The sequence below is a fragment of the Sciurus vulgaris genome (genome assembly GCF_902686455.1).
Source record: "Sciurus vulgaris genome assembly, chromosome: 10".
Taxonomy (NCBI): Eukaryota; Metazoa; Chordata; class Mammalia; order Rodentia; family Sciuridae; genus Sciurus; species Sciurus vulgaris.
This window is the reverse complement of record NC_136470.1, coordinates 129,800,630-129,820,175: the sequence shown is the minus strand read 5'-3', so window position 1 is coordinate 129,820,175 and position 19,546 is coordinate 129,800,630. Positions and strand designations below refer to the sequence as shown.

The following is a 19,546-nucleotide window of genomic DNA, read 5'->3' as shown; positions in this document are numbered from 1 at the left end:
TTTCAACATTGCTTTTTTTTTCTTTGACAAAGATGTTTTAAGAATAACGTGAGGTTGTAGATAATCGTGTTGGGAGGTGAAGTGTCGGCTTAAATGGCCACCTGGCTTGATCGTTTCTCCAGGCTTTGGCACCTTCTAAAATGGCTTAACATAGGATTAGAACTTCAATAAAAACGGATAGAAGTCAGCAATATGGGGAGTACAGCCAAGGGTTGTGAGAAGAGACCCATAATTTGATGGTGACTTTTTGATAATCCAAAGCAGAGGTTAGCAAACTGTGAGATCAATCCGGTCCATGCCTATTTTGTTAATGAAGTTGTAACTTAGCTGCACCCCGCTGTTTACATAGTGCCTAAAGCTATTTTTGCATTATGGGAGGAGAGTCGAGTAGTTGCACCACAGACTATATGTTTTGGAAGACCTAAAATATTTACTCTCTACCCCTACTCCAAACCATTCTTGCCCCCTAGAAGGAAAACAAGAACCCCATCACATTGATGGGGTGGATGTTATTAGTTTAATCCACGGGAATGCCAATCAGCTTATTCTCTTGGTTAAAAAGACCAGCATACTCCATGTTCAGGACACCTACCTACACGTGACATTGCTGTCCAGAGAATGTCAACCATTGTCTTTCACATTGAGCCTTCATGTCATTAGTTTGGCATTGAGGCACCGTTAGCAATTTAGCAGCTTATAAATGCAATGGTTGGAGTCACCGTGGGTTAAGGTGGGTCTCTTTCTAGGAATCTGACTACATTTTTGTCTTATACACTTTTCACATTAAAATGAATCTGAACAACAAAAAGCTTGGGTTCTTCATATTTTAATAGTCATCTTATTAAATGTTAATAACATTGATAGTATTCTTGGTAGGGTAGAAAGAACATTGGAATTTCCACTAAACAGCTCTCTCAGCTTTCAAATGCAGACATGGCAATGTTAGAGAGTTACGTAATGGAAAAAGAGATGTTGTCACTCAAAAGTCACTTTTACCTTCCCAAGAGCTTACATGGGCCCCAGTTTGAGATTCAACCAGTACACAGTAGGATAGGCATTAGTGTTCTCTCTCTTTCAAAAATATTTTATTGGTTGCAATACATAACCTAAAATTTACTGTCTTAACCATCTGTAAGTGTGCAGTCCAGTGTCAATAAATTCATTCACACAGTTGTGTGGCCACCGCCACCATCATCCTGATACTCTCTCCATCTCCTAAAATGGAATCTCTGTACCCATTAAACAATAACTCTTTGCTCCCCCTCCTCCAAGTCCTTGGCAACCACCTTTCTCCTTTCCATCTTTGATTTTGACTACCCTAGCTGCCTCATTTAAGTGGAATCATATAGTATTTGTCTTTTTGTGGCAGGCTTCTTATAATGTCCTCAGAGTTTATCTTTGTTGTATCATATTGTAGAATTCCTTTCCTTTTAAAGGCTGAATAATATTCCTCTGTGTGTTTATAAAAGACCCTGCCTGTCCATTCATCCATCGATGATGCTAGGGTTACTTCCATATTTTAGCTCTTGTGATAAATCCTGCAGTGAACATGGGTGCACAAATATGTCTTTGAGACTTGCCATCAGTTCTTTTTTATGTACATCCAGAAGTGGAACTGCTGGATCATGCAGTGATTCTGTCTGTTCTTACTCTGAGAAACTGCTATATTGTATTCCGAAGTGGCTGTCCCATTTGGCATTTCTACTAATAGTGCACAGGTGTTCTAATTGTCTACATCCTCACCAACATTTATTTTCTGTTTTGTTTTTTTTTTTTTTTTAAACAGTAGCCATACTAATGGGTATGAGATGATAGCATGTTGTTTTGACGCCATTTACTCAATTGTTAGTCATGTTGAGCGGTTTTCCATGGATTTGGGCCATTTGTATATCTTCTTTGGAGAAATGTCAATCTTATGTCCATTCTAAAATCATGTCTTTTGTCTGTTTATTATTGAGTTTTAGGTTTTCTCTGTTTCCTAGACACTAGTCCTTTATCAGATAGGTTATTTATAAATATTGCCTCCCAGTTACTCTTCTTGCTGTTTTTACTTGTTTGTATTGTCTTCTGATACACAGTATTTCTACAATTTTCATGAAGTCTGATTTGTCTATCTTTCTTTTGTTACCCGTGCCTTTGGCATTGTATTCAAGAAATCGTTGCCAAATCCAATACCGTGTTCCAGGTTCAGTGTGTGTACCTGTAACCCCACCACTAGAGAGGCTGAGGCAGGAGGATCCCTTCAGCTCAGGAGTTCTCCACAACCAGCCTGGGCAACACAGTGAGGCACTATTTACAAATAATAATAATAATAATAAATAAATAAAACTCCAATGTGAAGTTTTTGTCCTATGTTGTCTTCTAAAAATTTTATACTTTAGCTTTAACTAAGGTCTTTAGTTCATTTTGAGTTAATTTTTGTATACGGTATAATGTAGGGATCCAATCTGATTCTTTTGCATGTGGTTTTCTAGTTTTCCCTGAATCGTGTGTTGAAAGACTGTCATTTCCTCATGACTGGTCTTGGCAACCTTGTCAAAAATTATTTTGCCATCTATATAAGGGTTCGTTTCTGTTCTCTCAAGTCTATTTCATGTTGTTCATATGTCTGTCTTTGTGCCACACTGTTTTGACTACTGTAGCTTTGCAGTAAGGTTCGAACTTTGTTCCAACTTTGTTCATCTTTTCTCAAGACTGTTTTGGTTATTGGTGATCCCTTGAGATTCTATATGAATTTTCTATGTTTGAAAAATTTAAAAATATATTTTAAGTCATTGATCCAGTGACTGGGGAGATTGAGGCAGGAAGACCATGGGTATGAGGTCAACCTTTTCAACTTAGCAAGACCCTGTCTCAAAGTAAAAAATAAAAAGAACAGGAATGTAGTTAATGAGCACTCTGGGTTCAATCCCCAGTCCTACAAAAAGAAAAAAAAAGCATTTGGATTTTGGTTGGGGGTGTACTGGGTAATATTAACAACTTAATATTATTAAATCTAATAATCCACAATTGTGAGAAACATTTCCATTCATTTCTGTCTTCTTGAATTTCCATCAGCAGTGTTTTGGACTTCTCATTGTACCAGTCTTCCAACTACTTGGTTAATTCCTAAATATTTTATTCGTTTGCTCTCGTAAGTGGAACTACTTTTATAATTTCCTTTTCAGATTGTTCGTTGTTAGTATAACTGATTTGTCTGTGTTAATTCTGTACCCTGCAACTTTGCTGAATTTATTTATTACCTCTAACAGTATGATGTGTGTGTGAGATCTATAGGGTTCTCACATATAAAATCATATCATCTGTGAATACAGACTGTTTTACTTCTTCCTTTCCAATTCAAATCCTTATATATCTTTTTCTTACCTAATTGTTCAGAATAGAATTTGGAGTACTATGTTGAATAGAAGTGATAAGAATGGACATCCTTACCTAGTCCTGATCTTACAGGAAACGCTTTCAGTTTTTCATCATTGAGTATGATATTTGCTATAGATTTTTCATACAAGACTCTTATTATGGTGAGACAGTTTCCTTCTATTCCTAGTTTGTTGAGCTTTAATTTTGGCAGGGTGGGCAGTCATAAAAAATAGTTGAATTTTGTCAAATGAAAAAAATTATATATATTTTTCCACCTTCATTCTGTTAATATGGTTTGTTACATGGATTGATTTTTTTTTTTTTTTTTTTTTGGTACCAAACCATCTTTGCATTCCAGGAATAAATCTCACTTGGGCCTGATGTGTCTTCCTTTTACTGTGTACTGAATTTGATTTGCTATTATTTTGTTGAGGATTCTCATATCAATGTTCATAAAGGATATTGGTCCATGGTTTTCTTGTAGTGTCTTTGGCTTTGGTATGGTTGTAATTATAACCTTTTAGAATGAGTTGATTTCCCTTCTCCAATATTTGGAAAAGTTTTTGAAGGATTAGTATTAGTTGTTCTTTAAATGTTTGGCACAAACCAGGTGCAATGACTTACAACTATAATCCCAGCAACTCAGAAGGCTGAGGTAGGAGGATTGCAAGTTTGAGACCAGCATGGGCAACCTAGTGAGACCCTGTCCCAAAATAAACATTTGAAAAAGGGTTGGGGATATAGCTCAATGGTAGAGCACCCCAGGGTTTAAACCCCAGTACCAAAAAAAAATAAGTGAATATAAAAAAAAAATAAATGTTTGGTACAATTCACCCATGAAGTCATCCAGGGCCAGAGCTTTCATTTGTAAAAAGATTTTTTATTACTGAGTTAGTCTTCTTAACAGTGGTAGTTCTATTTAGATTTTCTATTTCTTCATGCTTTAGTTTTTGTAAGTTTTGTTTCCCTAGGAGTTTATTCATTTCATTTACATTATCTAATTTGTTAATATAGAGTTCGTTATAGAACTCTTTTAATTTTTCTGTTTTGTTGTTGTTGTTGTTGTTTCTAGAATGGTTAATAATGTCCCAATTTCCATTTCTTATTTTAGTAATCCAGGATTTTTCTTTGGTTTCTTAGTTCATCTAGCTAAAAGTTTGACAATTTTGTTGACTTTTTCAAAGAACCAACTTTTGGCTTCATTGATTTTTCTCTATAATTTTTCTATTCTCTATTTCATGTATCTCTGTTCCAACCTATTATTAACTTCCTTCTGGTTGCTTTAGGATTAGTTTGTTCTTGTTTTGTTTTGTTCTGTTTTTTCCAGTTCCTTAAATTGTAAAGTTAGGCTGTGGATTTGAGATATTTATTGCTTTTTAATTTGTTTATAGGTATAAACTTCCCCCTTTACATCATTTTTGCTATGTCCCAAAGTTTTGTTATATTGTGTTTTGATTTTCATTCATTTCTTTTCATTCAATTCATTCTTTTTTGTTCATTCATTTCATTCTAGTTTTTCTTCTTATTTCATGTTTGATCCATTGGTTGTTTAATTTCTACAAATTTGTGAATTTTCCAATTTTACTTCTGTGTTTGATTTCTAACTTCATCCCATTGTGATTAGAGAAAATGCTTCATATGATTTATATCTTTTCAAATCTATTGAGTTTTATTTTGTGATCTAACAGATGGTCTATCCTTGAAAATGCCCTGCATGCACTTGAGGACAGAGCATATGCTGCTGTTGTTGGGTAGAGTACTCTGTATCCTTCTGTTGGACCTAGTAGGTTTAATGTATTAAGCCCTCTCTTTATCTTCTGTCTGCCTGTCCTATTCATTACTGGGAGTAGGGTATTGCAGTCTCTGTTATTGTGGTACTATCTATTTCTCCCTTCAATTCTGTCAGACTTTGCTTGTATATTTTGATGCTCTGTTATTAGGTGTGTGAATGTCTGTAGCTGTTATTATCTTCTGGCACTGAACCTTTTATTAATATGGGATGTCCTTCTTTTTTAAAAAAGAAATTTGTAAACTTGTTTGATTTAAAATATATTTTTTCTGATACTAGTATAGCCACCCCTTCTCTCTTTTGATTACCATTTGGATAGAATAAATTTTTCCATACTTTTATTTTCAATCAAATAGTGTCTTTGGATCCTGTAGACAGCCTACATTTGGATATTTTTTTTATCTACTTTGCCAATTATGATTGGAAAGTTTAGTACAGTTGCATTTAAAGTAATTATTGATAAGGAAGGACTTCTGTCATTTTTCTATATTATTTTATTCATTATTTTCCTCTTTTTTCTTAGTTGATTTTTTTACCACTACTACTTCCTTTCCTTTTGTGTATATTCTATAGCTATTTTTCTTCATAGCTACTGTGGAGCTTACATTTAAAATTTCAAATTTATTACATTCCAATTTGAATTTATGCCAGCTACAACAATAACATAAAAGTTCTGCCTCTTTACAACTCTATCACTACCCTTTTTGGTTGTTGATATTACAAAATTACACATTTTTCACAGTGTTCCTTAAAGATACAAACTAATAATTCTTTCACATGTGTTAGTCTCTTAAATTTATAGAAAACAAATGTGCAAACAAAAGTTATAATAATACTGGCTTTTAGACTTGTCATTGTTTTGTAATGTATTTATCTCTTAAATCACATAAAGACTCAAAAACCAAAGTTACAAATCATGTAATGATACTAACTTGTAAATTGTCCATGTGATTTAAGAGATAAATACATGGTATCCTATTTCTAGACAGGCATGGTGGCACACACCTATATTCCCAGATACTCAGGAGGCCAAGGGAGAAGGATTGTAAATTGTAGGCCAGCCTGGTCAACTCAGTGAGATCATGACTCAAAATAAAAAAAAATTAAAAAAATAAAAACTTAAAAAGGACTGGGGATATAACTCAGTGGTAAAGTACTCCTGGGTTCAATCCCCACTACCACAAAAAGTGTGTGGGGGGAAGATCTCTATTTCTTCATATTGTTTCAAGTTACTATCTAGTATCCTCTCATTTCCCAATATAGAACTTCCTTGAACATTTTAGCACTTTGAATAAACATAGAGATCCACTGCCTTCAGGCCTTCAAAGTTTCTGATGAGCAATCTGCTGATAATCTTACTGAAGTTTATTGTATATGATGAGTTACTTCTGTCTTATAGCTTTGAAGATTCTCTTCCTGTCTTTGTCTTTCAAAGTTTAATTAAGTTGACCATGGTGGCACACTCCTATAATCCAGCAACTCAGGAGGCTGAAGCAGGAGAAACACAAGTTTGCGGCCAGTCTTAGCAATTTAGCAAGACCCTGTTTCAAAATAAAAAGGACTGGGATTTAGTTCAGTAGTAAAATACCCCTAGGTTCAATTCCCAGCACAAAAAAGCAAAAGAAAAAGTTAATTATGATGTGTTTTGTTCTGCCTCTCCTGGAGTTCATCTTACTTCAAATTCACAGAGCTTCTTGGATGTTTATATTCATGTCTTTCATCAGATGTGAATGGGAAGTTTTCAGCCATTGTTTCTTCATAAATGATCTTTGACCCTTTCTGCTTGGTGATTCTATAGGTTCCCTAGGTTCTGTTCAATTTTCTTCCATCTTTTTTCTTCCTATTTCTTAGATTCAAAAATTTCCATTATTTTCTCTTCAAGTTCATTGACTCTTTCTTCTGCCTGCCCCCCATCTACATTTGAATCCCTTTAGTGAATTTTTTATTTCAGTTATTGTACTTTTCAGCTCCAGAATTCTATTTTGATTTCTGTGTTTTTTTTAATCTCCCTGTTGATATTTATATCTTGCTCAAAATCAATTTCTGGACTTTCTTCACATATTTCATTGCTTTGGAATCTTTAAGACAGTTGTTTTACAGTTGTTGCTCAGTATATCTGCCACCAGTTTTGTTTGGTTTTGTTTTCTTTCATGGACAGTTTCTTAAATCACGTAAAGCAGTTTAAGGTACAAACTTAATGTCTTCTAGGGTCTTTGTGAGCCGATGGGCTTTCCTTGACTTTTTAATTTTTCCTCTATATGCAGTTTTTTTTAAATGTTCTGATCTTTAATGTCTGGTTTCCAAAATGGAGAAAAGAGCAAAATGAACATACGGGAAATAACAATAGCACTGGCCTTTAAATCTCCTGGAAGTCACTTCAATTAGAGAGGCAGGTGCCAGCAACAAGGGGGGAGGTCCAACAACAATGGCCAGTGACCTCTTTGTCAGCAGCTTTGTGATCAGAACCAGCATCACTGATCAGAGCTCCAATCCCTGACACCTGGAGGACAGGGTCTTTGTGCCCACCTTGACGCCGGCAAGGAGTTTGCAAGCAGCTTCAGGAATACATATGTAACTGCCCGCCCCTGTGATGGGCAGTTGCTACTGTACTAAAAGCAGGAACTGTCCAAAACGAACCACAATTTACTGTCCAAGCCTTCCACTGAAGTTGCAAATCTTCAATAGACTACAAAAGAAATTCTACCAGTATAACTGTTGTCTAGGCAGGGAGACAGATTCCTGGCACTTCCTATTTGGCCCACCTAGAATCCATTACTGGTCCCTTTTTGAAGATTTAGAAAGAGAGAGAGAGAGACAGACAGACAGACAGACAGACAGACAGACAGACATGAAGAGATTGGGTATCTCGCTTACAATATCTTAACCAATTAGACATGAAATTGTAAATTGAGCCCAGACCTCCCGATTTCAAATTTAGGACCTTTTCATCTACCTGATACTACCTTAGATTTACCCTCAAGGTCATGAGAACAAAAGTTAAATTAAAACCATGTCCTTCCTAGCCGAAGCCGACCCCAGCATGTCTACCATGTCCCTCTTGCAAACTTGGCCTCCTCCTAGTCCATAACAAACTCAACACATGGGTGACCCTCCTCCCAGCCACATGCTGAAGCTCCCACTGGCCCTATCAGAAGTATCAAGTGAGTTCCCCACACACAGGGTGATATTTTTCTACAAAAGAGTGCTCCAGACTCAGCTTTGATTTTCTGCATGAATTCTGATAGCTGTACCTCAGTCAGAACCTACAGTTTTAAGTAAGTTTCCAGGAAACAAAGGATTTAAAGGGTCAATTTAAGATAACTTAAGCCACAGGAGAGGTTTACAAAGCAGGTCAAACAATATACCATCCAGCTTTTGGTGGGTGTGTGAGAGTAATACCAGCTGACACCTTTAAGAATCTTTTCTTCAAAATATAGCCTAATGTTAATCATGCATTAGAGTGTGTTTCGTCACCCAGTGAGAGGTAGAGATAGTCAAGTAACGACACTTGCCACTTTTTTTTGTTGTTGTTTTGGTAGTGCTGGGGATTGAACCCAGGGCCTTGTGCTTACGAGGCAAGCACTCTACCAACTGAGCTACCTCCCCAACCTAACACCTGCCATTTCATCAGTCTTTTTCTATTATCTTCACCCTCCCTTTTTGTATGCCTTGCTGGCCCTGGGCAGGAAACAAGCATGGTAAGGTGGAGGTAGATCACGTGTGAGCTTAATGAACTTAAGCTTCTATTTGTATCACCTCTTCAAGATCTTGGTAGAGGCCCTGGAGTTCTAATGAGCATGCTCACATTTTTATATTCGGTTTTCCTAAAGAAGACCATGAAATGAATAAGCCTCAGGCCCCATAAAACCTGAGTTGGACCTGCCACCAAATCTGAATGCACCTGGAGAAGGAATCCTATTGTTTCTTACTCATCTCCTGGTACCCAGAGGGCCTTCACTGAGTATTGAAACAAGGGCTTGCTGTGTAAACATCCCCAATTCAGCAACGTTTCTGAGTAATGACCACATTGTTCATGGATGACCCACAGCCTCTGCCACCCTGTTCCCACGTCTGTCCTTCCCCCTCCAGAGCCAGCTAGACTGAATGAAGCAGCTGTTGGGCCTGGATTGAATTTCTCACCTGGCATAAACCCTGTCCAATTTATTTTGTTTTGACTAGTAATCTACACACAAGAAGCCTTGGAACATTAAAATGAGGAATAGGTGCCCAGCTAAGGAGTTTGTCCTTCTGTCTTCTCTGTCTTGAAAAAATTTTAATAATGCAAATTCTGTTCTTGGTAACTTAGATGCAGTTAAGAGTCCATCGGGGAAGTTTAGCCTGCGACACTTTTAAGACCTTCTTTAAATTCAAGGCCCGGAGGCTGTGACTGCTCTGGTGTATCGTGTGACACCCAGCACAAAGGGCTTAAGAGGAATACTGAGCTCCCCTGAAACTGTTCCGGTTGCTCCCCAGCAAAGTCCTTGTTAATGCGAGGCCTGAGCAGCCCCGCCCCAGCTCTCAGCTCCCTTGAAACCAAAGAGGCAGAGCTCCGTGGTTTAAATTAAAGGAGGAGATGTGCTTCACACAAATTAGCTTCCCTATTGATGTGGTGCATATTACAAAGATCAGTCCTCCTGTTTTAATTCAAACCCATGTGCTGCAATTTTTATTTAATTTAAAACTAAATAAGAGCCAGGAGTTGCTAGGAGGAGGGGAAGTGCCAAGCCTAATTGAGTCCTGGCAGCCCTCCTGACACCGTGTGACTTGGAAACTGTGGAGCCCAGGCCTAGGAAGACAATGCAGGGCTGCTTTGCCGTTCAGTCCAGGAGGGAGGCAGAGAGCCACCTGGGCAGGTGGAGGAGCCAGAAGAAATGCCAAAGAACCCTGCTGCCTGAACTCATCCATTTCTGCTGCACTTTGAAGAAGACCTGAAACACAGATGTGTCTCCTTCCATAACTAGGAAAACATGAGCCCAGGGCACAGATTTATATGGAATGCAGTCTGGGAACTCACACATTAAAGCAAGAGCACCACACTTTGCATCTTTGCTGCTAATATCCACAGCTTATCCCATTGTCCACTTGCACTCAAATAGATGTCAGTGCCAAAGGAAGAAGAGAAAGACCTGGAAGAAAACCTTGAAGGAAACGCTTCCACTGGCATTTATGGTCTGCTCTCAGTTGTGAAAAGTCGGCCAGTTCTGTTCAAGTTTGGTGGAACATTATGTTCTTCAGCGCATGCAACACCAGTGTTCTCTGGAAGGACAGCTTAGGAACCACTGCCAAGGTGGAGACCTCTTTCCCTGAGTTATTTTGGTGAGACACCCATCAAACCATAATCAGAATCCAACTTGAGGCTTTGACTCAAACGTGTCCTGATCTAGCTACATCAGTGACAGTCAGAAGAGAACACCAATGGAATGAGAAGGAAGGAAGATGCAAGTGAAGCATAAAGAAGGACTTTGTTTCAACCATGCCTACAAACAAGAGTCTGTGTCCATGGTTTCTCCCAGGCAACTGGAACTCCATTAACCCAAGAGGACTGTCCCACAACTATTACCAGCCATGGAAAAGGGACACTTCTAGCCCTCTTGATCCTGGATACCCAGAAGAGTGGTCCTCAGATGGGCAGCTCTGGCTGAACCCTTGGGAGCTCATTAGAAATCCTGAATTCAAATCTGCATCGTAACAAGATCTCCAGGTAATTCAAGGGCGTGTGAGAGTTCGAGAGGAAAAATGTCTCAGAACGTATTCACAATTCATGCTTCTGTTCCGAGCCTGTCTCTTCCGTCCCTCCTTCCACCTCACTCTTCTGCTTCAGACCCTCCTAGATGCCAGTCCTGGCTCTTGTTCTTCCCTTCGCCCTCTGGTCAGCAGCGCCCTGTTTGTCCAGGTATCGGATTTCTTCAGTTCCTTCAGCATGCTGAGAGGTCCTTCCCCCTTCCCACTAAGGCTGTCCCTCTGCCTGGGACCCTTACCTCGGCCACCCACTTCCACTCTCTTAGTCAGTAATTCTTCATATCCTTCAGATCTCAGCTTAGAACTCCCTTCCTATTGGAAGCCTTTGTAATTCCTCAAGTCTGAGTGGATGTCCCTCTTCTGTTTCCATGGCACCCATTACGTCTCCCCTCCTGGTGGACATCACACTCTGCCATGATTTCCAGTTTGCCTGCCTAGATTCCCTGTAGGCTGGGAGCTTTGTGAGGACAAAAGGCCTCTCTTTATGCCTCAGCCCCCACCTCACAGGTTGAAGCTGAATAGCCTTCCACAAGTATTGGGTGGTTAATAGGTGAACGAATAAGTGACATGCAACATTGACTAACCAATCAGAATGGCACGTTTCACTCATATTGCCACTTATGTTTCATCCATTCCCATTCTATTAGTGCTGTGAACTTTCTGTTCAGAATTGCTCCTATGGGCAGTTCTAAGACCAGGTTTACCCACCCACACAGGTGTGAGATCAACAACAGTAACTTTAAAACAAAAGATCAAAAAAGAAAACCTACTCACATCTGGCTCAAAACTCTTCCCTGAAAGTGAGCTGATGGCAGTAAACATGCGTAACACTTCCTCAAAAGTAGTATGTGGATTTAAGAATATTTTTCAAATCTTTGCTTTGTCTGGGTCAGGGGAATGTATTTCCTACTAAAAAAAATTGCAAATGACTTGAATGAAAGAATCAGACTTAAATCATTGTTAGGTTCAGGAAGATTTCTTTAAATGCATATTGCAAAGGCTACGTGAGAATCTGAGTCCAAGAAATGTATTCTCCCCTTCTTCTTCCCTTGATCATGATTCTAGGAAAAAGATAGCCCATGTGATACCATCTTGTGGTCCAGAATTTATTGCCCACACCTCTGTCTTGGCTGCTCTTTTGCCCAGAATGTGGTATTCTCTCACCCTCCCAAGCTACATCTCCTACCTGCCCTGGGCATATCTTGTGTGATTAATGGGGACACTGTCTCTTCCTTACTAGTACGAGGCTGCTCACCAGCTCATGGGCACAGAGCCGAAACGGTTCTCCGGTAGAGAACATGAACCTCCGCCACGCCCCCATCTCTCTCAGGTACCAACCACAGAGGCCCGAGGCAGGCATCCGTGCGCAGGGACTAGAATGGCTCTTTGAGGTGTTTAAATGGGGCAGGGTTAATCAGCTTATACAGGAAATGAGCCACAAAAATGTTTTCACCAGTGTGTCAAGCAGTCATGGAAAAGCCCTCTTGGATAACGGGTCGCCAGGTGTAGCATTGCGGTGACACAGCAGACTGGCCTAGCAGACCCACGTGACAGCGCCCACTAGGTCCTCAGAGTTGCCAACGCTGCGAAGTGGTTATACGATCATGAGGAACTGAGAACATCTGAGAAACGCCTTGGAACAGGGGCCACTCCCTGCCATTGTTTGTTCCCGTTGCTAAATCAAAAACATTATCATTCTTCTTCACTTAGCTCCAAAATAAATTCACAAGAAAAATTACTTGATCTTGCATTTTTATGCCACAGATTAGGTTTTGCCGTTTGACGCACCCCATCATGTTTTAAATAGGGACTCCTGTTTGCTCAGAGCAAGGAACTCAGGCTTTGAAGCAGGCTGAGCCCTTTCCAAACCACCGCTCCCTATGTCGTGGGTCAGGGATCATCATATTCGCCTTAGACGGCCGTGTTGGAAACCACACTAGGTAATGTAGAGAAGGGCCACACGGGTGACAACCCTGCTCTTAGGGCTTTCACAGAGATTGGGCTCCTAGAAACTCACACCTGCTCTCAGGAAAACGTCCTCTGAGAGACCAAGGCCTTCATTCCCAAGGAGGGTTGACTGGGACATCCCTGCGGAGGACACGGTCTCAGGTGGAACCTGAGTGCAGCTGCTGGGTGGCTCCCCTTCCCTCCCGCCCTCTTGGAGGGACAGTTGGTCAGATTCTGCCTTTGATCCCAGCAGAGACTGACTCCCAGCATTGACCCCTGAACCCAAGAGTCCAAAATCAAAGTGCCAGTTTTTGCAAGAAAATACATTGTGTATGCCCTCGGCCACGTGGCAAGCGGACACATGCAAAATGTCACAATCTATTTTGATATTTACTGTGTGTGAGAAAGTGACAAGATCTTGGAGGTGGCTGAACTATCCTGCATTTGGCCAATGAGACCCTGCAGCCTCTGACACACTCAAGAGCCAAAGGCAACATTCCAGAATCTTCATCACCACTCCCTCGGTTTAAGAAGGTCCCAGAAGGACACAGGAAAATAAACAATTTTATCACTTGATTCAGGAAATTTCCATGTACACTTAGATTTTTCAGGATGTCCGGAAGGAATAAATAACTGATTAATAGTTATAACCAAATAATTTGACCACACAGGGAAACAAATGGACTACATAATTTTTTTCATCTTCTTTTCTTCCTGAATTTACTTACTAACTGCTTGCTTGTTTCAGCAAAATCCTAGAAAACTATCAACATAAGCAAACCAACATCAAAAAATTAATCTATCGGTGCCAGGCACAAATCCCTCTAATTCTCTCCTCAGGTTCTATAGATAGAGTTCAAAAGAAGTCAATAAGATTTCCTCCAATGAGTTATATGCGCAAACGAGCAAAAAGCAGCTACACTTAAAAAGGCCTTGTGCTAAATCTCCACAGCCCATTTGGAAATTTTCAGCTTCAGTGCAACATATTGAGAAGATTTAAACACTGGTGAACCACGTCCTTCACGGACCAACCAAACCCCTGTGAGCGAGCAAGCTGCCCAGTACCAACCACCTCCCAGGCTCCCGCTGACTCTGCCAGGAAGTCTCTTTCCAAAGCATCTTAAATAACTCGAATTCTTACCAGAACCATGATTTTTGATCTTTGTTATTGATTAAATGTTCAATCGGGAGTGAGACACAGGTTTCGTGGCTAGCTGTAACATTCACTGTGTATTTTTGGCCACGTCATTTCCTCTCTTCCTGTCCTGATTTCCTCAGATGATAAAAAATATTCTGTGGGAATACAGATATAGGGCACAGGACAGAACTTTCAGAGTAGCCTACGCGGCTGTGGCACAAAGACTCCCGAAGTCAGTGGTGGAATTACTGTTGTAGTGATTCCTTTCTCTCTCATGTCACAAGCCAGGATTGATGTTAACATGGAGGGTGCCTCTTCTCCAGATGGGATTCAGATATCATCAAGTGTCTTCCATCCTATGACTTTTTAATCCCCTTAGACAAGCATTCTAGAGGGATTCCATGGACCAAGCATCCCTTGGCAACTGGTGAGGAATGCACATTCTCAGGCCTACCACAGACCTCCTGAATCAGTCAGATGCTCCACCAGTGGGACCTGGTGATCTGAAGTTTGAGTAAGTCCTCTAGATGATTTTGATGTGGCTAAAGTTTGAGGAACCACTTCATGATTTATGTCCAGCTGGTGGGAAGGGAAATAGAGTCAGGGGTAGGAAAAACTGCTTTTTAAAAACCCTGGGCCAGAAGTGACACACATCTGTTCTGCTCTCAGTTCATTGATGAACCCTATGATAATTATCTAGATGCAAGAGATGCTAGAAAATATAGTTCATGCAGTTATAGCATAACTATATAAACCCTATATGAATTGGTTTTGGTGGACAAAATAATCACCTTTGCCAAAAGAACCCTGTGCAATAGGAATATTGCTATCATTTATAACTCTACTCTTAAGGAAAAAAGCAACCCTAGATAACCCAGCAAATATTCGTATTTGAGACCAGATAATTCTTTACTATGGAAGCTGTCACATACATCTCTGGCCTTTACCCCTAGATAACAATAACACCTTCATCTCCCCACATTTCTAGACAACCCAAAGTCTTCCAGACTGCCACACATTTCCTTGGGAGCAGGGAGGCAAATGGTCTAAACAGAAAACTTTTAAGTTGACCTTAGAAACACAACCTGGCCCTAAGTTACACATGGCTCACAGAATGTTACCTTTGTTTTGATCTCTATTAGCCTTTCTCTTGAAACCTTCTCTTGCAGATTTCCACTCGTAGTAAGGATTATTCCACAGTTTACTACCACATCTATCATGCCTACATAAAAAGAAACTTCCTGAGCCAGAGGCACCCTTGCATGTTGACTTCAGAGTTGCAACAGAGCTAATCCTATTTACAGTTACCCTTCCTGACTGCCCAGGGCTTCCAAAAACAGACTTCATTTGATATAAAAATAGACTGAAGTTATGTTTCAGTCTTTCTCAGTAGCCTTATGCTTAAATGATTCAAATTCAGGAAGAGAGATAAGAAAAGAAAGTTCTGCTTGTCTCACACAGACTCAGTTTCCAGAAAACTTCATTTATTTTTGAATGCAGGTTTTGCCACTGAAAACAGTCTGTTGGCTTCCCTTCCATGTGATAAAATGACGTTGAGTTGAAATGGGAACCATGTACCAAGGTTGCACTGTTCTGGAAAATGTATTTTGAAACCAGACTGACATTTTTGCTGAATGTAGTTACCCTTTGCAAGGTCATGAGACTAGCAAGTGTAAAAGCAATACATAATTCAATTTTAGACCCACACCAGGCTTTGATTTACCAGACTAATGATGAGAATGTGTTAAATCTTTGAAATCAACTCCCTCATAGCAGTTGAAATGAAAGGAAAAAGGGATTACAATGGATTATATTCCAAATGAAAAGACAGGCAGCAATATAACTCATCAAAAGGACATTTCTTCCAAAGGACAAATCAGTTTCTCAGGGACATCTCTGCATCCCTGTCCATCTATGGCTCAATTCCTTCTGGGTTCTAGTTGTACTTTCAAATGCAAAAATGACCTTTCCTTCATCCTTTCATTCATATGCATTCATTTCTCGTTGGCTTAGGTGTGCTAACGCTGGGAGAGGCACCGCTCTAGAACCGGGGATGCCACAGTGAATGTGGCAAACCAGTGCTCTGCCCTCCCCTGGTTCACTTTCTAGTCAAGTAAGAAAGAAAAACAAATATGATTGTTTCAGAGGGTGGTAAGTTCGATGAAAGACATATCGAAAAGACCTGGGTGCAGGTGGAGCATCTAGTCCCATGGTCAGGGCAACCTTTCTGCCCTGGGATGACCAGTGGCCATCGAGGGACAGCTTAGGAGGAGCTCTGCAGGTGGAGGGGACAGCAAGTGGAAAGGCCTTGACCCAAGAACAAGTGTGGCCTAAAATAAACTTCACCTTGCTGTACTTCGCAAGGTCCAAACTGTCCTTCCATATTCTCACTTTCTAGTAAAAAGATTCTGCCTTCTGCCCTGAACTCTGAACTCACATCCAACCACCTCCTCAGCCTCTGCTTGGAAGATTAACGGGCATCTCAAATCAAAGGTGGCTGCAGTTCAACCTTTAACCACACAGCACCCAAATAGGCTCTTCCCACAGCGTCCCCAGTTCTTCAAGTTGCTCAGACCCTAAGTTCTTGAATTCCTCTTCTCATACCCTTCCTCTGACCCAGCAGCAACTATTTACAACCTTCAGCATACATCCGGCACCTACTTAGAGGTGATCTGCGCTCACTTCTCATCTGAGAAGTCACTCCTCATGGGCGACCTACCTCCAGCCACCTGGAAATCTGTTTCCAAGTCAGAGTCAGAGTTATTCTTTTAAGCAAAGAACAGATCATATCACTATCTTGTATAAGACCTGCCTGAAGCTGGCCAACTTAAAATAAAATCCAAGTCTGCACCATGCAAAAGCCCAGCATGATCTGGCTGTGACCTCTCTGTCATTAACTCAGTCCACTGCCCCCACTCCCCTTGCAGCCTCCTCAATGCTACTCAGACATGCCAGGCAAATCCTTCCTGAGAGCTGTGCACTGATTCCTCCCAAAGGTGAACGGACCCCCACCTATCTGCTCCCTTTTTTAGGGACTCTACTCAAATGTCACCTGACCCATAGAGGCTTCCCCAGCCACCCTAACATCTCACGGTTGCATCCACACTCTATCCTCTTGTCCTTCTTTGTCTTCTTCATAGCATCTTACATAACTCACTGGAAGCATCTTTAAGTCAAGAACTCTTATTTGCTAATGAACTCTGTCTGGATCCTGAATGACTGCATGAATACATAAATACAGGAATAGAATTTTCCATATCTAGAGAGCCTGAAACCCCTGCAATTGTTTGACTTAAGAGCATTTACTGAGTTTCATGTTCTGGATACCTTGGGGAGCTAGATACAGGAAATGTGGAAGGAAGATGTCATTCCAATCTTCCAAGAAATAGGAGTTGGAGAAAAGAATAGATCACATTAAATACAGATTCATCTCAAGCTTTTACTTAATAGTACAAGTGGCACAAATGGAATATTGTATAGAATTTCTAAGAAAGAGAATGAAGCAGACTCAAATATTCTGGGAAAACTTCATGAGGTTAGAAAGGCAGTTCCAGTGGTGACGTTTGGAGAAGCCCAAAGAAAAGGCAGAATTCCAGAACAGCAGCAAGGGCTGACAGCGGGGTCCTGGTTCAAAGCAGGGACAAGAGCTGTTGATGGGAAGAGAAGATATTGCCTTGCTTGCGGAGTCTCTCAATAGCCAAAAGCACGTCAATGGGGAAAGTGGGCTGAGGTCTGGTTGAAAGGTTTCTGTGAACTGTGGGAGGCTACTCATGGTGGCTGAGCTGAATCATGACCTCTTGAAACTAGCTTTTGAGAAAACTGTTCTGAGAGTCACGAGCCAACATGTCTCAGGGACACAGTCAGGGCTGGAAGTGATGGGCCTTAGGCCAATGTGGCACAGGGAAGTGAGGGGAGGCCCCCTGAGCTAGCATATATCAACTTCTCCGCTGAATTGGAACCTCGAGAGTCCGATTACTGGCATGAACGACTGCATGTATCCTTCAGTCTCACGTGATTTTGATGGGCCCTCTCTCATTAGAGACCGCGAGTCTAGCCTTAGCACCTCTATGTAGAGATGAAGTAACAGAGACCCAAAATGAGGTAACCTGCTTCTGATCATGCAGTCCATCAGAGGCAGGCCTAAGAACAGATCCCAGAACTCTTGACTCTTCACATAAGACTTTAAGGGTCTCAATATATAATAAAAAAGGAGACACTGGAAGTGCAAAAACAATCACTCATCCAGTGCATTTAACTAGAGAATATCAATCACCTTTCCATGTGCTATCTGTGGAAGAATCATAAGATTCATCCATTTGTTTATTTGTTCAATGAATATTTACTGAGCATCTATTATGTGTCAGGGATTGCTTTAGATGTTACAGGTAAAAAGAGGGAGTCCATTAAAATGCTCTGTAAGAGCCCTGAGGACAAATATAGGTTGTTCCAGGAATACAGCAAAACCCAAGCTTAGACCTCAGGCAGAGAAAGTTTCATAGCTGAGAAGGTGCTGTCTCAGCTGAGCTCTGCACATCAGCTGGAATTAGGCAAAGTTTGAGAGAGCGCTGCAGGAGAAGGAACTAGAGAGAACTTGGGTGAGAACAAACAACTCAGGTATGGGAAACCAGGTATGCAGAGACTCCTTTTACCACTCCATGGATTCCAATGCCTTCCATGCTGCGCCCTGGTGACAGGTCTCAGGAGGCAAACCCATCTTGCCTTTTTTCTTCAGTCTTCACTTTCAAAACATCTCTTTATTGCTTTGCACTTTAAATAAGGATGCCCCAAGAGGTGTTTATATTCCTGTGATCTAAATATGTACACACACCCACACATACATATATGACCCCCATCCATTCTGAACACATTTGCAAATTTTTAATCCATTAAAAGCTTCACTTTTGCTCTGTAAAGATAAACAGGAAGCTGCCGCTTTCTGCAGCAGGGGTCCTTGCTAGAAAGCATTCCTTGGTTCAATAGTCTTCTATTGTTATGAACAGAACACTAACATAATTAACATAGGAATCCCTAGGAGGCCAATTTCAAATGCAACCACATTTAATTGTTGGTAATTCCTTTATTCCCCAGGATGATGCTAACATTCCGACTGGGGGATATGAAATACGTCAAGATGTCTGCAAAGTCAGCCCATTTACAATGAAATGCTATAGTCTTCCAATTTCCCAAAGTATAGAATTATTTCCATCAGTTGACCAAAAACAAAGAGAAAAGGAAAAGGAAACCAAAGGGTCAAAGTACCCAGAATACAAAATAAAACAAAGGTTTTGATGAGTTCTGAATTTCCTGTTTCCAAGCAAAATAGTATGTGTTCTTTGGAAACAAGGCTTTGCAAAGGAGCACATCCTAAGTCAATATTAATTTTTCATTTCTTACTATTTTTCTGGTAGCCTAAGTCATTTGTTTCAACTCTAAAATCCTCTATGACCCAAATCCGTGGTGTGAAGAAGGATCACAGCGCCTCCCCAGGAGAGGCGATCAATCAGTACATGTGTATTAAATGAAGCAATGAATGGCTGTTGATTTGCCATCCAAATGGATGATGAGAAACCTCA

General features: G+C 40.5%; 1 protein-coding gene across 3 annotated transcripts in view; it reads left to right on the top strand.

The window, feature by feature from the left end:
* The window catches only part of SLC9A9 (solute carrier family 9 member A9), a 531,610-nt gene that overhangs the window by 319,563 nt on the left and 192,501 nt on the right, over positions 1-19,546 (top strand). The window lies entirely within an intron of this gene.